Here is an 8,518-nt window from a genome sequence, read left to right as displayed (position 1 = left end):
TTTGCTGTATCTTTCATGCATCTGCCTGCTTACCTGGAGGATGATGATATTTTAAAGAAGCTGGAGGGATGGGGGGTGACTCCTATCTCACAGATCAAAAGGAGATTCTACCCGGGCACCCGCATTGAGGATGGAACGAGATTCCTGAGAGTACGGTTTCCAAAAGAGGTGGCTTCTCTGCCCTACAGTACGAGAATGGAGACGGAAGAGGGACCTCAGTATTTCAGGGTGATACATAGCCAGCAGGTGAGAACCTGTAGGTTATGTATGAGCCCTGAACACATGATGAAGGACTGTCCGGACTTCAAATGCTTTAAGTGCTCGGAAAGGGGACATTTCGCGAGGGACTGTAATGCGGTGAGGTGCCCGGACTGCAGGCTCGTGCTAAATAAGTGCGAGTGCTGGTTCGGAGAACCACATCAGGAGGAAGAGCAGGGGTGCGGGCAGATACATGAGGGAGACGGTGAAGAGGAGCTACACGAGAACACGGAAGGAACACAAAGAGTGGATACCGCAAGCACAGACGTTGAAGAGGAAAGTGAAAGGACTGGATTAACACAGTGCAGTGAGGAAACGGGGTCACTGATGGAAATAACTGATACTTTACAAATTGAACTGGAAAAGTCAGAGGAGCAGGAGTGGGTCAGCGAGGATGGGAGAATGGACAAAGACAGTGAATGCATCGACGATGCCGGCACTACAGGAATCAATAAAAGAAGAAGACAAACTAAGGTAACACCAAATTTAGAGAAAGCCAAAAGAAAAGTATTAAAACAAGGATGTGAGGAAAAACAGGACAGTGGGGAAATGGTAAAGGAAGGAGAGGGAATGAACTGACAATATGGGGATTTTATGGCTTTTATTTTATTTTATGGTGCTGAAAATTGTGACTTTTAATGCTAGAGGACTAATGAATGTTTATAAATTTGAAAAGGTGAAGGAATTGTGTCAAAATGAAGATGTGGTTTTATTGCAAGAGACAAACTGGAAAGAGAATGTTATGGAGGATATTAGAAAAAGATGGGAAGGGGAATTACTTGTTAATAATGAAGAGGAAAAAATGGGAGGAGGAGTGGCGGTTTTAATAAGAAAAGACAGAGGTATAAAGACAAAACTTATATATAATGATAAAAAAGGAAAATGTATGGTGGTAGAAATGGAAATGGAAGAAGACAAATTTGTTTTAGTGAACGTGCACGCTCCCAATGGAGAAAAAGAAAAGAAATTATACTTTGATGTTTTAGCTGATGTAATTGGAAAATGGGGGAAGGTGGTGATTGCAGGGGATTTTAACACTGTTTTTAGTAAAATGGATATGGCAAATGGGATGGTTTTTAAATCGGATGGGGGTAGAAAAGAACTAAGGTCATTGATGGAAGAGAAAAATATGATTGATGTGTGGCGGGAAAGAAATGGAAAAAAGAAGGAATTTTCAAGAAGACAGTTGGTGGGGAATTTTATGTGCCAAACCAGAATAGACTATTTTTTAAGTACCAGAAATCTTGAATGTTTCATTGATGGAATATTTCACAAAGAAACGACCTTAAGCGATCACAAAATGGTTTTAATGACAATGGATTTTAAAAGACAAACAAAGGGACCTGGGGTGTGGATTTTAAACACTGAGGTTTTAAAGAATGAAAGTTTTAAAAAAGAAATCGAAATGATATTAGATGGGAGGAAAAAAGACCAGATGTATATGGAAGACAAAACGCAATGGTGGGAAAATGTTAAGTATGATATTAAGAAATATTCTATGAAGTACTGTAATTTATTACAAAATGTTAAAAGAACCAAGGAGAGAGAAATAAGGAGAACTCTAAAAGAGGAGTTAAATAAAAATGAAGTAGATGTGCAAAAAGTAATTGAAATAGAGAATACGTTGAGAAAAATAGAAGAGGGGAAATGCAAGGGGGCAATGTTGAGAAGCAAAGCAAAATATACGGTGGAAGGGGAAAAATGTAACAGATTCTTTTTTAATCTTGAGAAAAGCAGGGGGAGAGCGGAAACAATTAAAGAACTTAAAAGTAGGAATGGACAGGTGGTCTCAGATACAGAGGGGATTTTAAAAGAAGTGAAATCATTTTATGAAGAACTTTTTAAGTCGGAGGGGGGAGATGAGGAAAAAAGGAATATTTTGTTGCAACAGATAACAAGGAAAGTTGGCGAAGAGGATAAAAGAATATGTGAAAGGGAAATAGAAACTGAAGAGATCATACATGCCATAAATCAATTAAGAGTGAGGAAAAGCCCCGGAGTAGATGGTATTGGAAGTGAGTTTTACAAAGTTTTTAAAGACAAAGTAAGCGTGATTTTAAATGAAATTTTTGAAGAAGTTTTTAAAAATGAAAGAGTAAGCCCAAGAATGGGGCTAGGATTAATGAAAATAATATACAAGAAAAAAGGAGACAAAACTGAGCTGAAAAATTTTAGACCCATTACAATGCTAAACACTGATTTTAAAATTTTAGCCAAGGTCTTAGCAAACAGATTAAAAAATGTCATGCCAAATATAATAGAAACAAACCAAGCGTACGGAGTAAAGGCGAGAGATAAAGCAGATGTTACTAGCAGCATTAGAGATATAGTAGGGTATATAAAAGAAAAGGGCAAAAGTGCTTATGTTATTAGTATGGATTTTGAAAAGGCTTTTGACAGAGTTGAACATGGCTTTTTATTTGCAGTTTTAAAGGAATTTGGGTTTGGGAATAATTTTATAAAATGGATTTCGGTTTTATACAGGGATATTTTTACAAAAGTAAAATGCAACGGTTTTTTAACTCAACCTTTTAAAGTTTTAAGATCCATAAGACAGGGGTGTCCTTTGTCGGCGCAATTGTACTCTTTGGTAGCAGAACCTTTAGGGCTTTTAATAAATAGAGAAAAAAGAATAAATGGAATACGAATGGAAGAGGGAGAAGAATTAAAGAAAATATTTCAATATGCTGATGACACGACAATTGTGGTTGAAAATGTAGAAAGTGTTAAAAGAGTGATGGAGAAAACAAAGCTGTATTGTGAGGGTTCGGGTGCAAAAATAAATGAAGAAAAAACTGTATACATGAAATATGGAAGGGTGGAGGTTCTTACAGGGATCTGTAATTTTATGGAGGTGCAAGAAATAAAGATTTTAGGAATAATTGTAGCAAAGAATGAAAAGGAGGCTATGGACAGTATGTGGGAAGAGACGGTGGGAGGGATGGAAAGAAGACTGATTTTCTGGAGAAGCAGGGTTTTAAGTTTAAAGGGGAAAATTTTAGTTGTAAACATGCTAATGTTATCTAGAATGTGGTATACATTACATGTGATGCCATTGCCAGACTGGGTTTTAAAGAGAATAAAGAAATGTGTTTTAGAATTTTTATGGGACAAAAAGCCTCCAAGAATTGCATATTTTACACTGATAGGGAAACCGGGGGAGGGAGGGATGGGTTTGGTGGATGTAGAACAAAAAATGAAAAGCATGAGAGTAAAGGTGGTAAGAAAATATTTGGATGATACGAACAGAGCAGAGTGGAAGAGATTGATGGCTCTTTATTTAAATAAATGTGGGAATTTTAATTTGGGGGACAATGTTTTATGGATGAAGCTTAAGAATTGGATGATGGAGGGGATCCCACGATTTTACAAAGAGGTTTTAAGCGCTTGGAGGCTTTTTTTAACAGAGGTGGATTTTAATCCGGAGGGGAGGGAAATGATTTTAAATCAACCTCTGTTTTTAAATGGAAAAATAAAGATGCAAGAGTATGATATCTATTTTAGGAAGTGGTTGCAAGCGGGATTTGTAAAGGTGAGGGATGTTTTATGGGAATTTAAAGAGGGATTTTTACCACTTCAAGTGATCATAGATGCAATGGATGAGGAGAAGGAGGACTTTAATGTAAATGTTTTAAAAAGACAATACGAACAAGTAAAAAAAGCAATCCCAGGACAATGGCTGGATGAAATTATTAATGAGGGAGAAAAAGAAAAGAAAATGAGCGTGTTTCTAAAATGTAAAGACAATATGGTGAATTTTAATTTGGGTTCTGTTAAAATGTTTTATGGGTTTTTTATAAATGGAGTTTTTAAAAAACCTCTTGCCAATCAGTTATGGATAAGGCATTTTAATGAAATCGAAGAGGAAGATATATGGAAGAACATGACATGGAAATGGTTGGATGCGGATTTAGAAAGTTTTGATTATTTTATTAGACAAAATGTGATTTTTACGGAAATGAGATTGTGTGCAATGCAGAAAGAAACTAATGCCCTATGCAGAGTTTGTAAAAAAGAAGATGAAGGAATTTTACATTTGTTTTTATTCTGTGAGAAGTTGAGCCCATTTTTTAAGAAATTAAAGGAAATAATCAAAGACTTAAGAGATAATGAGGTGGACTGCAACTGGAATAGATTTTTTATGTTGGGAATGGCAGAGAATACAGCAAACAAGAAACTAATTAATTTGTTTTTAATTTTGGCCAAAAAAGCTATATGGAAAAGAAGGAATATAGTCAAAAACAGAGATTTTACTGCAAACCTATGGTTGATTTTTAAACAGTTGGTTGAAGATTATGTAAAAATGCTGTACAGTTATTTTAAACTGGAAAACAAGATGGGGGATTTTTATGGAATTTTTAGGAAGGAGGTTACATATATTTTAAAACAAAAGCACTTTTATATGCCAAAAGAAGATTAATGAACTTGATGAATTTGTGATTTTAGATGTTTTTGGTTTTTAGTGTTATGCATTTTTGGAAAAATGCTTTTGTGAAATGCTTTCGCATTTATGAAAATTTCCCTGTAACAGCTTTAATGTCTTGTACACAACTTGTATTTTGACTGATAATAAAAAAAAAAAAAAAAAAAAAAAAAGCTATGCCCGATCTCGTCTGATCTCGAAAGCTAAGCAGGTTTGGGCCTGGTTAGTACTTGGATGGGAGACCGCCTGGGAATACTAGGTGCTGTAAGCTTTTGGGTTTTCTTCCCTACTTATACAATGTACTGGCGAAAAAAAAAAAAAAAAAAAAAAAAAAGCTATGCCCGATCTCGTCTGATCTCGGAAGCTAAGCAGGTTTGGGCCTGGTTAGTACTTGGATGGGAGACCGCCTGGGAATACCAGGTGCTGTAAGCTTTTAGGTTTCCTTCTCTACTTATATAATGCACTGGCGGTTATAGTGGCTGATCTTTAAATAGCCCTCTCTTTGCAGCCTAGTACTTTTGGAATTTTTCAGTAATTATCTAAGAGTTTTGCATAAATAAAAAAAAAAAAAAAAAAAAGAGTCAATGCCCAGTCTTAGAAAACCGAAACAGGTTTGGGCCTGTTTAGTAGTTTTGGAACTTTTCACTAATTGTCTAATAATCTAGCAAAAAAAGAAAAAAAAAAAAGAGTCAATGCCCAGTCTTAGAAAACTGAAACAGGTTTGGGCCTGGTTAGTACTTTTGGAACTTTTCACTAATTGCCTAATAATCTTGCAAAAAAAAAAAAAAAAAGAGTCAATGCCCAGTCTTAGAAAACCGAAACAGGTTTGGGCCAGGTTAGTACTTTTGGAATTTTTCAGTAATTATCTAATAGTTTTGCATAAATAAAAAAAAAAGAGTCAATGCCCAGTCTTAGAAAACCGAAACAGGTTTGGGCCTGGTTAGTACTTTTGGAACTTTTCACTAATTGTCTAATAATCTTGCAAAAAAAAAAAAAAAAAAAGAGTCAATGCCCAGTCTTAGAAAACCGAAACAGGTTTGGGCCAGGTTAGTACTTTTGGAAATTTTCAGTAATTATGTAATAAATTTGCAAAAAAAAAATTTAAATAAATAAAGAGTCAATGCCCAATCTCAGAATCTAAGCAGGTTTGGGCCCAGTTAGTACTTGGATGGGAGACTGCCTGGAAATACCGATTATAGTGGCTGATCTTTAAATAGCCCTCTCTTTGCAGCCTCGTTCGCTTACGGCCATACCAGCCTGGCTATGCCCGATCTCCTCTGATCTCGGAAGCTAAGCAGGTTTGGGCCTGGTTAGTACTTGGATGGGAGACCGCCTGGGAATACCAGGTGCTGTAAGCTTTTAGGTTTCCTTCTCTACTTATATAATGCACTGGCAGTTATAGTGGCTGATCTTTAAATAGCCCTCTCTTTGCAGCCTCCTTCGCTTACGGCCATACCAGCCTGGCTATGCCCGATCTCATCTGATCTCGGAAGCTAAGCAGGTTTGGGCCTGGTTAGTACTTGGATGGGAGACCGCCTTGGAATACCAGGTGCTGTAAGCTTTTAGGTTTCCTTCTTTACTTATATAATGCACTGGCGGTTATAGTGGCTGATCTTTAAATAGCCCTCTCTTTGCAGCCTAGTACTTTTGGAATTTTTCAGTAATTATCTAAGAGTTTTGCATAAATAAAAAAAAAAAAAAAAAAAGAGTAAATGCCCAGTCTTAGAAAACCGAAACAGGTTTGGGCCTGTTTAGTAGTTTTGGAACTTTTCACTAATTGTCTAATAATATAGCAAAAAAAAAAAAAAAAAAAGGGTCAATGCCCAGTCTTAGAAAACCGAAACAGGTTTGGGCCTGGTTAGTACTTTTGAAAATTTTCACTAATTGTCTAATAATCTTGCAAAAAAAAAAAAAAAAAAAAGAGTCAATGCCCAGTCTTAGAAAACCGAAACAGGTTTGGGCCTGGTTAGTACTTTTGAAAATTTTCACTAATTGTCTAATAATCTTGCAAAAAAAAAAAAAAAAAAAGAGTCAATGCCCAGTCTTAGAAAACCGAAACAGGTTTGGGCCAGGTTAGTACTTTTGGAAATTTTCACTAATTGTCTAATAATCTTGCAAAAAAAAAAAAAAAAAAAGAGTCAATGCCCAGTCTTAGAAAACCGAAACAGGTTTGGGCCAGGTTAGTACTTTTGGAAATTTTCAGTAATTATGTAATAAATTTGCAAAAAAAAAAATTAAATAAATAAAGAGTCAATGCCCAATCTCAGAATCTAAGCAGGTTTGGGCCCAGTTAGTACTTGGATGGGAGACTGCCTGGAAATACCGATTATAGTGGCTGATCTTTAAATAGCCCTCTCTTTGCAGCCTCCTTCGCTTACGGCCATACCAGCCTGGCTATGCCCGATCTCGTCTGATCTCGGAAGCTAAGCAGGTTTGGGCCTGGTTAGTACTTGGATGGGAGACCGCCTGGGAATACCAGGTGCTGTAAGCTTTTAGGTTTCCTTCTCTACTTATATAATGCACTGGCGGTTATAGTGGCTGATCTTTAAATAGCCCTCTCTTTGCAGCCTAGTACTTTTGGAATTTTTCAGTAATTATCTAAGAGTTTTGCATAAAAAAAAAAAAAAAAAAAAAAAAAAAGAGTCAATGCCCAGTCTTAGAAAACCGAAACAGGTTTGGGCCTGTTTAGTAGTTTTGGAACTTTTCACTAATTGTCTAATAATCTAGCAAAAAAAAAAAAAAAAAAAAAGAGTCAATGCCCAGTCTTAGAAAACCGAAACAGGTTTGGGCCTGGTTAGTACTTTTGGAACTTTTCACTAATTGTCTAATAATCTTGCAAAAAAAAAAAAAAAAAAGAGTCAATGCCCAGTCTTAGAAAACCGAAACAGAATTGGGCCAGGTTAGTACTTTTGATATTTTTCAGTAATTATCTAATAGTTTTGCATAAATAAAAAAAAAAGAGTCAATGCCCAGTCTTAGAAAACCGAAACAGGTTTGGGCCTGGTTAGTACTTTTGGAACTTTTCACTAATTGTCTAATAATCTTGCAAAAAAAAAAAAAAAAAAAAAGAGTCAATGCCCAGTCTTAGAAAACCGAAACAGGTTTGGGCCTGTTTAGTAGTTTTGGAACTTTTCACTAATTGTCTAATAATCTAGCAAAAAAAAAAAAAAAAAAGAGTCAATGCCCAGTCTTAGAAAACCGAAACAGGTTTGGGCCTGGTTAGTACTTTTGGAACTTTTCACTAATTGTCTAATAATCTTGCAAAAAAAAAAAAAAAAAAAAGAGTCAATGCCCAGTCTTAGAAAACCGAAACAGGTTTGGGCCAGGTTAGTACTTTTGGAATTTTTTAGTAATTATCTAATAGTTTTGCATAAATAAAAAAAAAAGAGTCAATGCCCAGTCTTAGAAAACCGAAACAGGTTTGGGCCAGGTTAGTACTTTTGGAAATTTTCACTAATTATGTAATAAATTTGCAAAAAAAAAAATTAAATAAATAAAGAGTCAATGCCCAATCTCAGAATCTAAGCAGGTTTGGGCCCAGTTAGAACTTGGATGGGAGACTGCCTGGAAATACCGATTATAGTGGCTGATCTTTAAATAGCCCTCTCTTTGCAGCCTCCTTCGCATACGGCCATACCAGCCTGGCTATGCCCGATCTCGTCTGATCTCGCAAGCTAAGCAGGGTTGGGCCTGGTTAGTACTTGGATGGGAGACCACCTGGGAATACCAGGTGCTGTAAGCTTTTAGGTTTCCTTCTCTACTTATATAATGCACTGGCGGTTATAGTCGCTGATCTTTAAATAGCCCTCTCTTTGCAGCCTAGTACTTTTGGAATTT

At 36.2% G+C, this 8,518-nt stretch overlaps 4 non-coding genes across 4 annotated transcripts; all 4 read left to right on the top strand.

Moving 5' to 3' along the window:
* The first annotated feature begins 5,920 nt into the window (after positions 1–5,920).
* LOC132135312 (5S ribosomal RNA) lies at positions 5,921–6,039 on the top strand. The gene has a single exon (XR_009430262.1). It is a non-coding gene; the product is annotated as a 5S ribosomal RNA (ribosomal RNA).
* Positions 6,040–6,123: 84 nt separating this feature from the next.
* Positions 6,124–6,242, top strand: LOC132135296 (5S ribosomal RNA). Its single transcript, XR_009430246.1, has one exon. It is a non-coding gene; the product is annotated as a 5S ribosomal RNA (ribosomal RNA).
* An 811-nt stretch (positions 6,243–7,053) lies between these two features.
* LOC132135006 (5S ribosomal RNA) lies at positions 7,054–7,172 on the top strand. Its single transcript, XR_009429972.1, has one exon. It is a non-coding gene; the product is annotated as a 5S ribosomal RNA (ribosomal RNA).
* Positions 7,173–8,304: 1,132 nt separating this feature from the next.
* On the top strand, positions 8,305–8,423 carry LOC132136231 (5S ribosomal RNA). The gene has a single exon (XR_009431127.1). It is a non-coding gene; the product is annotated as a 5S ribosomal RNA (ribosomal RNA).
* Positions 8,424–8,518: the final 95 nt, after the last annotated feature.

Source organism: Carassius carassius, unplaced genomic scaffold, assembly GCF_963082965.1.
Source record: "Carassius carassius unplaced genomic scaffold, fCarCar2.1 SCAFFOLD_60, whole genome shotgun sequence".
Lineage (NCBI taxonomy): Eukaryota > Metazoa > Chordata > Actinopteri > Cypriniformes > Cyprinidae > Carassius > Carassius carassius.
Note: the sequence above shows the minus strand (reverse complement) of the source record. Positions and strands in the feature narration are given on the sequence as shown.